The sequence below is a fragment of the Scyliorhinus canicula genome, unplaced genomic scaffold (assembly GCF_902713615.1).
Source record: "Scyliorhinus canicula unplaced genomic scaffold, sScyCan1.1, whole genome shotgun sequence".
Classification (NCBI taxonomy): domain Eukaryota; kingdom Metazoa; phylum Chordata; class Chondrichthyes; order Carcharhiniformes; family Scyliorhinidae; genus Scyliorhinus; species Scyliorhinus canicula.
In genome coordinates, this window is record NW_024055497.1 from 17,731 (window position 1) to 30,438 (window position 12,708).

The 12,708-nt window shown below is 46.7% G+C and overlaps 1 long non-coding RNA gene across 1 annotated transcript; it reads left to right on the plus strand.

The window, feature by feature from the left end:
- The first annotated feature begins 252 nt into the window (after positions 1–252).
- Positions 253–1,940, plus strand: LOC119960308. Its single transcript, XR_005459372.1, has 2 exons — positions 253–325; positions 1,781–1,940. It is a non-coding gene; the product is annotated as an uncharacterized LOC119960308 (long non-coding RNA).
- Positions 1,941–12,708: the final 10,768 nt, after the last annotated feature.

Sequence of the window (12,708 nt, forward strand, 5' to 3'; positions counted from 1 at the left end):
GCGGCCATCTTAGTATGGGGAGAGGGAGTGGGCGTGGCTTCCTGCCCGGTGACAGGCCGCGGGGCAACCGGCGACCGCCGCCATCTTTGGAATGGAAGATGGGTCTTTTGTTCGGGGAGCGGAGCGCTGGGGCGGCCATCATAGTACAGGAAGACGGAGTGGGCGGGACTTACTCCCCCCGGTGACAGGGCCGGGTCACCCGGCGGACGCCGCCATTTTGTGGCGGGATTTTCTATCTGGGTCTTCAGTGAAGGACAATGAGCTGGAGCTGAGGTTGCAAAGTGTTCAGAGGAAGGTCTGAAATCAGATTTACAGCCAAATATCTGTAAGAACCACAAAGTTCACATTCATTATGTTTGTCAAATGAAATCACAATGCTGCAAACTCTCAGTTCTGAAGAATAATCAGATTGCATTGGAAATGTTAACTCTCTTTCTCTCTCTTCACAGAAGCTGCCAAACCTGCTGAGGATTTCCACAACTTTCTGTTTTCACTTCACATAACCACAACTTTTTGTTTTCACTTCACATTTCCAGCTTCCGCAGGGTTTTACTCAAATTATTATTATGTTTTTGAAATTTTGTTACATAACCTGTTCAGAGTAAAATAATTGTCATTATTTAAATGTCCAAATCAGTGAGATTTATTTGTTTAACTGAGACTGGGCTGTTCAGGAGCAATGTCAGAAATCACTTCATAGAAAATATCGTGAAACCTATTCAGATTCTGTCATTGGAAGTTTAAAAACTAAGATTGATTGAAGTTTGTGAGATGAGAGTATTAAGGGTTATTAAATGAAGGGAGCTGAGTGGGCTGAACAGACACGTCAGACATCTGCACGCTGTAGCTTAATGTCTGTGGTTGGACTGATTCTGGTTTTGTTTTAATAATAATCTTTATTGTCACAAGTAGTCTTACATTTGCACTGCAATGAAGTTACTGTGAAAAGCCCCTAGTCACCACATTCCCGTGCCTGTTCGGGTACACAGAAAGAGAATTCAGAATGTCCAATTCACCTAGCAGCACGTCTTTTGGGAGGAAACCGGAGCACCAAGCGGAAACCCACACAGACACGGAGAGAACGTGCAGATTCTACACAGACAGTAACCCAAGCCAGGAATCGAACCTGGGACCTCAGCGCGGTGAAGAAACAGTGCTTACCACTGTGCTACCGTGCCACCCCTTAATTGGAAGAAAGGAAACCTCCCTGATCAGTCCTGACTTCCTATTTCATAGGCAATCCCTTGGGACCGCGAATAACTTGTTTCCGCTCCGAATTGGTGAGTTCTGAGGTGGCTCGGCAGGAAATTTACCGTGGAAACCGGCCGCCATCGGTTGTAGGGTGAGACACACGCAGATACGGAGAGAATGTTCAAACTCCACATGGACAGTGACCCGGGTCTTCGGCGCCTTGGAGCAGCAGTGCTAACCACTGTGTCACCGTACTGCCCTGAGCTTGGGGAGTCTTGTCCAGCCAGCAGGGTACATGTGTGGCCATCTTAGTGAAGGGACATTGGGTAAGTGGGCTTCAGACCCCAGTAACCTGGAGAGAAAATGATGGACTCATTGATTTTATTCTCAGTCTGCAAACAGAAGCTGGAGAAGTAAACCCAGTCAGAGAAGTGGGAGAGGGAAAACTGGGATTGGAGGAAATAAACTTAACTGCATTCTGCATTCGGAAGAGGGATGGGGAACAAAAATGTTCCACTGAAACTGGAATTTCTGTTTTGAATTTCTATCCAGGACTTAGAATAATGACATTTGTCAACTCCTTTTACAGGATATTAGAAGAGGATTCAAGATCTGACAGAGCTATTTGATGCATCAGGATTTTTAAATGGAAGGAGACTGGAAAAGCCCCGAGACACACACACCCGAGTGAGAGTGTGCCAGTAGGTAGACTGTGGAAAGAGTTTTAACCAGTTGCACAGCCTGAAAAATATTCACAGCGGGAGAAACATGTATTTTGTGTGGACAACGATTTAACTGATCTTTCAACCTGGAGAGACACAAGGACTCTGGCACCATGGAGAAACGATGGAAATGTGCGGACTGTGGGAAGGGATTCAATTGGCCATCCCAGCTGGAAATTCATCGACGCAGTCACACTGGGATAAGGCCGTTCACCTGTTCCATGTGTGGGAAGGGATTCAGAGAGTCATCCAACCTGCTGCAACACCAGCGAGTTCACACTGACCTGAGACCTTTTAAATGCCCAGGCTGCGGGAAGTGCTATAAAAGTTCTGGGGACCTGATGTCCCATCAACGTGTTCACACTGACGAGAGACCATTCAAGTGCTCTCACTGCGGGACTGGGTTCAGGAAATCATCTGAACTGACTGTACACCAGCGAATTCACACTGGGGAGAGGCCGTTCACCTGCTCCATGTGTGGGAAGGGCTTCATTAATTCATCCAACCTGCTGAGACACCAGCGTATTCACTCCGATATGAGAACTTATAAATGTCCTGATTGTGAGGAGAGCTTTAAAAGCAGCGACAATCTGCTGAGACATCGATGCACTCACAGTGGAAAGAGGCCATTCACCTGCTCCCTGTGTGGGAAGGAATTCACTCGATCAGCCGCATTGTTGACACACCAGCGAGTTCACAGTGGAGAGAGGCCGTTCTCGTGCTCTGTGTGTGGGAAGGGATTCACTTGTTCATCCCACCTGCTGAAACACCAGCGCACTCACACTGGGGAGAGGCCGTTCACCTGCTCCGAGTGTGGGAAGAGATTCACTGCTTCATCCCACCTGCTGACTCACCAACACTCTCACACTGGGGAGAGAACGTTCACCTGCCCAGTGTGTGGGAAGGGATTCACTCAGTCATCTAAACTACTGACACATCAACGGGTTCACAGGTGACTGCAGAGATTGGATTCTTGTGTTATTGCTGCTGTAACCAGATTGAGGACTGAATGTGTAGGTTAATCCTGAGGTATGTAAGAAATGTGTCCCAGCCGCTCTCTCTAGGGTTCAGAGCTCCTAGACACAGAACAGAAGCTCCTTTACCACTGTGTTCAGAGTCAGGAAGGACATTGGAGAATGATGGAAACGTGCTGTCAGATCCGAGATTGGTGTAAAACTAGGACCTGTTCCTGACTGAAAGTGAAACAGCAGCTTTAAGTTTATAGTCTGAAACTTTAACATCATAAAATGTCCCAAGCTGTTTCACAGGTTATTAAACGTTTGATCAGGTGGCATGTGGCGCAATGGCTTGCACTGGGACTATGGCACTGAGGAGCTGGGTTTGAATCCCAGCCCTGGGTCACTGTTCGTGTGGAGTTTGCACATTCTCCCCGTGTCTGCGTGGGTCTCACCCCCACAACCCAAAGATGTGCAGGTTAGGTGGATTGGCCACGCTAAATTGTCCCTTCTGGTTGCCTTCTGAGGAAAGGTTGGAGAAGTTAGGTTTATATCTACTGGTGTTTAGAAGAGTAAATGGTGAATTGGGCGATCCTTTCAGATCCTGAGGGGTTTTACAAGGTGGGTGTGGAGAGGATGTTTCTTGTCGGAGAATCTAGAACTCGGTGTCACTATTTAAAACAAAGGAGTCTCTCAATAAAGACGGAGCTGAGGAGATTTTATTTCTCTCCGTGGGTTGAGAGTCTCTGGAACCCTCGTCTTCAAAAGACATTAAAGCAGAATCTTTGAATATCTTTAAGATAGAGTTAGATATGTTCTTGATCAACATGGAGATGAAAGGTTATCCAGGTGTGGGCAGGAATGTGGGGTTGAGGTTACAATTAGATCAGTCATTATCTTATTGAATGGCGGAGCAGACCCGAGGGGCCGAGTGGCCCATTCCTGCTCCTATTTCATATGTTTGAAGAATTGGAGGTTGTCGGAGTTTCCAGATGCCGTGTCATGGAGAGAGTGGCTGCCTCCATGGAGTCCTCAAGCCCCATGTTTACCCTGCCTGCCGACGATGACAGGCCCGGGGCAACGGGGTTCACCGGCCACCATCCTGTGATGGGAGTCAGGACTGATCATGAGGCAGGGCTTCCTCCCCGGTGCCAGGCCCAGGTTACCCAGCCAACCAGCGGCCATCTTGGCAGGAAGTAGTTTGCATGAGTGGCCACGCCTTTGTGAGGAAAGAGGGAGTGGCCACACCTTTGTGAGGAAAGAGGGAGTGGCCACACCTTTGTGAGGAAAGAGGGAGTGGCCACACCTTTGTGAGGAAAGAGGGAGTGGGCGGGGCTTTGTGAGGAAAGATGGCGTGGGCGGGGCTTTGTGAGGAAAGAGGGAGTGGCCACACCTTTGTGAGGAAATCTGGAGTGGCCACACCTTTGAGGAAAGAGGGAGTGGGCGGGGCTTTGTGAGGGAAGAGGGAGTGTCCACACCTTTGTGAGGGAAGAGGGAGTGGGCGGGGCTTTGTGGAAAGAGGGAGTGGGCGGGGCTTTGTGAGGAAAGAGGGAGTGGGCGGGGCTTCAGGAACACACTGGTCTGAGCAGCATTTTAAAACAGAATTCACTTCCCCAGAGAGGAGGGAAGACTGGGTCACCGGCTGAGTTAGTAGCTCTGAGATTTGATCCACTGGGCAGTCATAGGTTATGGGGACGGGGAGAGAAGTGGAATGAAGGCCAGAGTCAAATCAGCCATGAGGGGCTGAATGGCCCATGCTGTTGCCGTTTCATATGACCTTATAAAGCTGGCACTGTTCAGCGAGCAGGGCAAGTGTGTGACCATCTTGGTGAGGGAACAGACTGGGAGGAACTTCAACAACCCAGTGACCAGCGGAGAAAATGATTGAAGGAGAGTTTGGGAGACGGAGTTAAACCTTTGGGGAACCAAGAGAGGGGGAAAAAAATACCCAACAGAAACGAGAATTGTCTGCTCTGAATTTCTGCCCTTTACTGACAGTGGGAACTTCTGTAAACTCCTTTTACAGGGTATCAGAAGGGGGGGTTTTAAGATCTTTAAGAATCATGCTTCTCATCAGGTCTTGGATATCATCGACCTTGCAATGTGGAAGGAGAAATGTTTGTCTGTTCTGTCTGTGGGAAAAGATTTGAAACATCAGTGTGACTGGAAAAGCACCAAGACACCAGCTGGAAAACCATCGACAGTCACACCAGTAAAAGGCCGTTCATGTGTTCCGTGTTTCAGTCATTCTCCTCCAGTCACACCAGTGAGCTCACACTGAGGAGATCTTTCAGCTGAATTTCCTGTGAAAAGAGGTTGAGGTGTTCATCTAACCTACACACCAGCAAATTCACACTGGGGAGAGACCGTTAACCTGCTCCGTGTGTGGGAAGGGATTCACTCAGTCTACTACTCTGCTGATACATCAGTGAGTTCACACTGGGGAGTGACCGATAAACTGCTCCGTGCGTGGGAAGAGATTCACTCAGTTAAACAGCATGCAGAGACATCAGCAAAGTCACTAGCGAGAAGGCATTCATATGCTCAGTCTGTCGGAATGGATTCAGTCACTCGTGTAACCTGTTGACACACCAGAGAATTCACACTGGGGAGAGGCCGTTCACCTGCCCAGTGTGTGGGAAGGGATTCACTCAGTCACAACAGCTGGTGACACACCAGCAGGTAAATAAGTGACTGCGGTGTTAGGATTCTGCTGTTAATCACGTCCAGGATTGACAGTCTGACAATATTTACTTTCTTCCTTCTAATGTGAACTGACTGGTATTTAATATTCCAGATATATCGCTGCTTTTTGTAATAACAGTGTCCATTTTAAAAGCATCGTCTGTGATCTTATCCCTCAATTCAAGAACTTCCAAAGGAACCGGTGGACAATAAAATTATAAATTTTTCCTCCACTCCTATATTGGTCTTTTATATAAACTCTACAATTCAGTGTCCTCTGATTAACATCTTCAATTAGAAAATGCTGTGGACACGGTAGCACAGTGGTTAGCACAGTTGCTTCACAGCGCCAGGGACCCAGGTTCAGTTCCTGGCTTGGGTTACTGTCTGTACGTTCTCCCATGTCTGCGTGGGTTTCTTCCGGGTTCTCCAGTTTCCTCCCACAAGTCCTGAAAGACGTGCAGGTTAGGTAAATTGGACATCCTGAATTTTCGCTCTGTACTCAAACAGGCGCCGGAATATGGCGACTAGGGGCTTTTCACAATAACTTCATTGCAGTGTTAATGTAAGCCTACTTGTGAGAATAAAAGATTATTTTATTTTAAAATATTTTCCTTTAAAAGTTCATTGACGAAACAGAACATGTTTCAAAAAAACTAACAGAAAATTACTTGAGGATGAAAGACAATCAGAGTAACAGGATGTTCACAATGTTCTGGGTCCCAAATGGTTTCTCTTCAGCTCCTCTGTACCCTGTTCCCGTGACTCCCCACTTTGGACACAGGGGCACTGAACCCTGGGGGTCGCATCACCGTCAGCCTGGTCACCCTTCCAGCCCCGAACCCTGATTGGTTGGAGGTCCAGTTCCCAGTCAGTCCTCCAGCACCTTCCTGTCTCTATTAGCGACGCCCATGGCAGTTTCCCAACTGGGGAACAGGCCCCGTTATTCTCAGCTAAATTCAGCCCTCAGCTCCATCACCTGGCTGTCAGTGACACGAACAATAGAGACAGAAAGGTGCCCGAGGCTCAAATAGGAAATCAAAACTTGTGGATCAGGATCTCCATAAAGGTCAGCAACTTCTTAGAAAAAAATCAAATTCTAAGTGAGCACAAAGAGACTTCAAGTTTCATGATGTTTAATGCAACAAACAAACTAGAAGCTACTTTAACTCGGAAACCTACACAGTAAACTATAAAATAGAACTTTGCCCTTTTACACAATCTAAAATCACACGCCACGATTACAGTTCACTCTGTCCTGGAAGTCAAAACTTAATTGTCTCAGAACCTGTTCAAAGTGATGATTCATTCCCAAGGATTTACTCCCATTGTTTTCACAGTCTGGCAGCCTTTAATCCCAGAATTGTCTTTCACGGTGAAAGATTAGCCAGCTGCCAGAAAACCGAGAGGAGGCACAAATAGGCCATTTTCTGGCTGGCAAGATGTAATGAGTGGTGTGTCACAGGGATCAGTGCTGGAGCCTCAACATTTTACAATTTATATCAATGACTTTGATGACGGGACCAAAGGTTTGCTGAGGAAGTATAGGCACTGTTGTGCTTTCTTGATCGTAGCGTCGATGTGTGTGCACCAGGACAGATTGTTGGTGATGTGCACACCTAGAAATTTGAAGCTGTCAACCATCTCCACCTCGACACCATTGATGCAGACAGGGGTGTGTACGACACTTCCTGAAGTCAATGACCAGCTCCTCAGTTTTGCTGATGTTGAGGGAGAGATTGATGTCATTGCACCACTCCACTAGGTTCTGTCTCCCTACTGTACTCTGACCCATCGGTGTTCAAGATCAAAACAGTAGGGGTAGTGTGGGACATGGTATTAATCGGAGATTAGAGAAGTATGTAGCATGGGTAAAACAGTAATGGGTGACTTCAATCTGCATATAGACTGGGTTAACCTAATGGACACTGATGCTGTGGAGGACAAGTTTCTGCAGTGTGTTAGGGACATTTATCTACAGCAGTAAGTTGAGGAACCGACTAGAGAACAGGCTTTTGCAGATCTAATATTATGCAATGATAAAGGGCTAATTGATAATCGCGCTGTAAAACAACCTTTAGGGATGAGTGACCAGAATATTGAATCTGAGGTATTCCAATCCGAAGCCAGGGTATTAAGTTTGAAGGAAATTATGAAGGTAGAAGGGACAAATTGGCTGAGGTGGATTGGGGTTAATACATTAAAAGGTGTGACAGTCCACAGGCAATAGATAGACTTTCAATAATTATTACACAGTTTACATTCCTTCACGGCACAAGAACCCCAAAAGGTCAGAGAACCGTGACTACCAGAGGAAGTGAAGTTTTGTAGAAGATTGAAAGAAAAGGCTGATAAAGTTATCAGAAATAGGAATAAACCTGAGGATTGGGAGGATTTTAGAATACAGCAAAGGACCAAAAGACTGAAAACGAGGGAGAACAGAATATGAATGTGAACCAGCAAAATAAATAAAAATGAACTGTAAAAGTTCCTACAGGTACGTAAAAAGGAAACGTTTTGCTAAGACAATGGATTGTCCGACACAGATAGTCAGGAGAATTTATCGGGCAGCACAGTAACACAATGGTTAGCACAGTACCAGCACAGCATCAGAGTCCCAGGTTCGATCCCCTGCTGGGTCACTGTCTGTGCTGAGTCTGCACGTTCTTCCCGTGTCTGTGTGGGTTTCCTCCTGTTTCCTCCCACAGGTCAAAGACATGCAAGTTAGGTGGATTAGCCACGTTAAATTGCCCTTAGTGTCCAAAAAGGTTAGGAGGGATTATTGGGTTTGGGTGGAAGTGAGGGCTTAAGTGGGTCGGTGCAGACTCGATAGGCCGAATGGTCTCCTTCTGCATCGTATGGTCTATAATGAGGAATAGAGATCACAGCCACATCGCTCAACACTCTGGGATGCAGATCATCAGTTTTTGGCGATTTATTCACTTTCAACCCCATTAATGTCTCCAGTACGACATTTTCACCAATACTAATCTCTGCCAGTCCCTTGGTTCTCTGGTGTTTTGGGGACAGTTTCTGTATCTTCCTCTGTGAAGACAGACACACATTGTTTAGTTTCTCTGCATTTCCTTACTCCCCATTACAAACTCTCCTGTCTCTGCCTGGAATGGACCCACATTGGTCTTTGCTAATCTTTTCCTTTTCACATTCATGTAGAAGCTTTTCCAGTCGGTTTTTATGTTTCTCACCAGTTTGCTCTCATCAGTTTCTTGTCCTCCTTTGCTGAATTCTAATGGATCTCATGGAATCTTTAACTTTTCTTGTTCGCCAAGATTGCATCATTTTTTATGTTGGATTGTTGTTCCTTAAAGGAATCTATATTTGTTGTATATGTGCAAAATACAAATTGCAAAAATCCCAGAGGACCATAGGCTGCTCTCCCCTTTGACAGAGAGAGAGCTGACTGGAGGTGATTTAACCCGAGGTCTGCACACCTCAGGCGAGGGGCGTGGTTGAGAAGGCGGGGCCTTCATGAATAAACCCAGCCAGTACGGGAGTTGAATCCTCTCTGTTGGCCTCGCTCTGCATCACCAACCAGCCGTCCGGCCAACTGAGCTAACCGACCCCCTTATAAATATGTAATAATTCATTGAATATTAGGTGTTCCCTGTACCAATCAGTTTCCCAGTCCACCTCAGACAACTTGCCCCTCATACCCTGATAGTTTTCTTCTGTGAGGAACACCCAGATAAATTAAACAAAAGAACCAGGTAACCACCAGGGCCCATCTCCATGGCAACGTGGCATGCTTTGGGGGTTCCAAACAGAAATGGGAACTAAATATCTTCACACTTCCAAACACCCTTTCACCCTGTGATCCTTATGCAATTTGAAGCCAGGTATTAGCAACAAGGCTCAAAGAGAATCAGCCCACTGGAGGCAAAGTGGTGAGACCGGCCAGTCCAGCAGAAAGAAACCCTCCGACCATCCCCACTGACCCCCTGTCAGAATGAACAAAATGCAGTCCTGGATGTAGAGCAGAAACAATAACAGCAGAATCCAACCCCTGTAATAGATTGTGAAATTGTTGGTGTCACAGCAGGTGTGGTGCAACATGCAATCCCGTCTCACATTGAGGGGTGAACAGCCTCTTCCCAGTGTGAACTCGCTCGTGTGACTGCAGGTTGAATGCTCGAGTAAATCCTTTCCCACACTGGGAGCAGGTGAATGGCCTCTCCCCAGTGTGAACTCGCTGGTGTCTTCGCAGGTGAGATAACTGAGTAAATCCCTTCCCACACTGAGAGCATGTGGATGGCCTCTCCCCAGTGTGAACTCGCTGGTGTGTCCGCAGGGTGGATGAATCAGTGAATCTTTTTCCACACCGAGGGCAGGTGAATGGCCTCTCTCCAGTGTGAACTCGTTGATGTCTCTGCAGGTTGGATGAATCATTGAATCCCTTCCCACACTGAGAGCAGGTGAATGGTCTTTCCCCAGTGTGAACTCGCTGATGTGTCTGCAGGCTGGAAAACTGAGTCAATCCTTTGCCACATTTTGAGCAGGTGAATAGCGTCTCCCCAGCGTGAGCTCGCTGGTGTGTCTGCAGGCTGGAGAACTGAGTGAATCCCTTCCCACACTTGGAGCAGGTGAATGGTCTCTCCCCAGTGTGACTGCGTCGATGAGTCTCCAGCTGAGATGGGAAACTGAATCCCTTCCCACAGTCCCCACATTTCCACGGTTTCTCCATTTTTTTGGGTCTCCAAATCAGTTGAAGCCTCGTCCACAGACACAACACGGGTAAGGTCTCTCCCCGCTCTGAATGTTGTTTTTCAGGCTGTGTAACTGGTCAAAGCTCTTTCCACAGTCAGTTCACTGGAACACTCTCACTCGGGTGTGTGTTGTGTGGGTCTCGGTGCTTTTACAGTCACACTGATGTTTCCACAGTCAGTTCACTGGAACACTCTCACTCAGGTGTGTGTTGTGTGGGTCTTGGTGCTTTTCCAGTCACACTGATGTTTCAAATCTTAAGCCGACAATTTGGGTAAATGTTTCACCTTATCAACTCAAAGGCCAATGATAATCTGGTTCTAAGGAATCGAGTGACTGTCAAATTGAGACTTGACTGTTGAGATTTCTGTCTGTAATTCCTCCTCACTGAATAATCTGTAAAAAAAAATTACAAAATTCATCACTGTCAGTACAGGATAGAAATTCAGAACAATAATTCTCAATAAATGGAACATTTTGTTTCCTCTCTCTTATTCCCCGAAAGCTGGAAATCTCCACCCCACACACTCTCCCTCCATTCTCACTCTGCTTTATCTAATATTCACCCTCCCTATTCCCCTGAAGGTGCTGATTCAGGCTGATTGACAGATCCAAGCTCAGCTCACTGCTTCCTGTCCAGGAGGTCACAAGAAATATGAGCTGCAGTCAGCCATTCGGCCCATCCAACCTGAACCATTCAATGGGATCATTGAAGCCTGGGAGTTTAAAATTAGAAAGTGTGCATCATATCCTGTCTCTGAGGTTGAGGGATAGTTTTCATCCCAGGCCTGTTATCATTCGCTTCCACAACCTGAAAGAAGATTCTGGAGATGGGTACGGTGAGGTGGCACCTGGCCCCCGGAGAGGGGGAGGATTCAGGACTTTTCGGCAGCAACATAAACAAAGCGTCAAGGCATCGATGAAGTTCAAAGGCAGCTCAAGCCTGTGGAGAGTGAATTCCGTCAGGCTTTATCCTGAGACCCGAAAAACGGTATCCAACAACTCCGTCAAGTCTTTCAATAGATCATAGAATTTACAGTGCAGAAGGAGGCCATTCGGCCCATCGAGTCTGCACCGGCTCTTGGAAAGAGCACCCTACCCAAGGTCAACACCTCCACCCTATCCCCATAACCCAATAACCCCACCCAACACTAAGGGCAATTTTGGACACCAAGGGCAATTTATCATGGCCAATACACCTAACCTGCACATCTTTGGAATGTGGGAGGAAACCGGAGCACCCGGAGGAAACCCACGCACGCACGGGGAGGATATGCAGACTCCGCACAGACAGTGACCCAAGCCGGAATCGAACCTGAGACCCTGGAGCTGTGAAGCGATTGTGCTGTCCACAATGCTACCGTGCTGCCCCAACTATTGCCTTGATCTTCACTAAATCCATGAAGGGCAAGGATCTGGAGGGATGGTTTGCAGCTCAGACTAACTCAGGTTCTAATCCGGACTCTTTCCCTGTCATGGTGTTGTCTGAATTTCACAGAATCACAGAAATACACATTGGGACAGGAGTAGGCCATTCAGCCCCTCAAATCTGTCCTGCCATTTAGTGAGATCATGGCTGATCTGTGACCTAACTCCATATTCCTTCGTATCTTTGCTCAACAAAAGTCTATCTTTTTCAGATATAAACTTAACAAGTGATCCAGCTTCACCTGCTGTTTGTGGGCGAGTTCCAAACCTCTCCCACCCTGTGTGTGAAGAAGTTCTTCCGAACATCTCCTGAATGGTCCAGCCCTGATTTTTAGACAATGACCCCTAGTTTTCGAATCGCCAATCAGTGGAAATAGTTTATCTTCATCAACCCTGTCTTTCCCTGTTAATATCTTAAATACTTCAATCAGATCACACCTTAACCTAAATTCTAGCGAAAACAGGCCTAATTTGTGTAATCTCTCCTTGTCACGTAACCCCCCTGTAGTCAGTGTATTGTGGGGTGCCGTTTTAGTAAACCTTAGTTGCACTCCCTCCAAGGCCAAAATATCCTCCCGAAGGTGTGGTGCCCAGAACTGCTCACAGTTCTCCAAGTCGGGTCTTACCAGGGTTTTGTATAACTGCAGTCTTTATACTGAAATCCTCTAGATATGAATGGCTTTCGCCTTTTTAATTATGTTCTGGACTTGATTGTGACATTTTAAGGATCTGTGCACCTGTACCCCAAGTCTCTTTGAACATCCACTGTACCAAACCTCTTTCCATTTAGAAAATACACTGCTCTATCCTTTTTTGGTCCAGAATTGCTTACATTCAATTCGATCTGTCACAAATTTGCCCATTCACTTAATCTGTCAATATCTCCTTGCAATTTAATGCCATCATCTGGCTGTCTGCAATGCCATTTAAATTTGTTTCATCAGCAACAGTGCAGAAGAGGCCCTTGGGGCCCATCAAGTCTGCACTGACACATGAAAAACACG